The sequence below is a fragment of the Cynara cardunculus genome, assembly GCF_001531365.2.
Source record: "Cynara cardunculus var. scolymus isolate 2C chromosome LG 10, CcrdV1, whole genome shotgun sequence".
In the NCBI taxonomy this organism is placed as follows: Eukaryota; Viridiplantae; Streptophyta; class Magnoliopsida; order Asterales; family Asteraceae; genus Cynara; species Cynara cardunculus.
Genome location: NC_037537.1, coordinates 4,680,702 through 4,682,029, shown reverse-complemented (window position 1 = coordinate 4,682,029; position 1,328 = coordinate 4,680,702). Strand labels below are relative to the sequence as shown.

Sequence of the window (1,328 nt, the reverse complement as noted above, 5' to 3'; positions counted from 1 at the left end):
GACACCACATAGAGATATGGGTGGAAAGCTATAGGATAGTGAAATGGTGAAGTCCGAGAGGAATGCCTTCAAAATAGATGGTGGAACTTAGTTTCGAAACACTGCTTGCTGTAGCATTGCTACAGCATTGGCTGCTGGAATTTGTGTTTGGGTCTCACCTTAAGTYTTACACCCTTGCTTCTTTTATATATTATGTATTCTGTTTTGGATCGCCTTAAAATCAAAGAAAAGTCTTCAAAATCGCCATCTGAAATCATCTCTTTCATTGGACTCTAATCTAACTTTGGCTACAATCTCTGTGGACGATAATCCGGTACTTGTACCACTTTATTACTTGGAAAGACGACGTTGGGCCGTATTGTATACTTGCTGTATGACTTAATTTCATTAGTCTAAAGGTGTGAAATATAACCGACCATGTTTTTGGCGCCGTTGCCGGGGATTGCTTCGCTAAAAGTTTTATTTTGAGTAAAGTAAAAGATTTGATTTTTCTGATACCATCAGAATCTTTTTTAAAAGTGGTGTATGCCATGGTCACATCGTGGGGAATTTTTCGAATTTGGTCCCGATATTGAGAGAACGTTTCACCATAGGAGGAGGGCTTAAAGAACATTTTTTGCTCTACTCCCTCCAAATTTGGCGTTACCTCCCCCAATTATTCCGGAAATACCGCATTTGGAAAACCAACCGTCGGGTTTTGAACCAATTCCACCATTCCCGAACTTTCAACAAGGATATCCACATAATGGTAATGATAATAATTTGGACACAGAATCGGAACCTAATGAGCACCAAAGAGCACAAACTCTGAATATTATTAATTTGGCAAATTCCAAAAATGGGAGGATCATGGACTACGCTATTCCGGATTTTGAGCAATTAAATTCCGGGATAGTTAGGCCACATATGACCTCTCTCCATTTTGAACTCAAACCCATAATGTTTCACATGTTGCAAACAAATGGCCAATTTGCCGGATTACCTTCGGAGGACCCACATTCGCACTTAAAATCTTTTATGGAAATCACTGATGCCTTTCTGATCGCGGGAGTGTCAAATGATGCCCTAAGACTCACTTTGTTTCCATTTTCCTTGAGGGATCGGGCAAAAGCATGGTTTAACTCGTTAACTCCGGGTTCTGTGCCGTCATGGAGTTACATGGCATAAATTTTTTTGCGAAAATATTTCCCACCAACAAGGAACGCTAAGTCCAGAAATGAGATCTGTCTTTTCAAACAAATGGACGATGAGGCTGTTCCTGACGCGTGGGAAAGGTTTAAAGAGCTGTTGAGGAAATGCCCACACCATGGCATTCCGTACTGTATTCA

General features: G+C 40.6%; 1 non-coding gene across 1 annotated transcript; it reads right to left on the bottom strand.

Moving 5' to 3' along the window:
- Positions 1-1,206: 1,206 nt before the first annotated feature.
- Positions 1,207-1,313, bottom strand: LOC112520552. Its single transcript, XR_003070024.1, has one exon. It is a non-coding gene; the product is annotated as a small nucleolar RNA R71 (small nucleolar RNA).
- Positions 1,314-1,328: the final 15 nt, after the last annotated feature.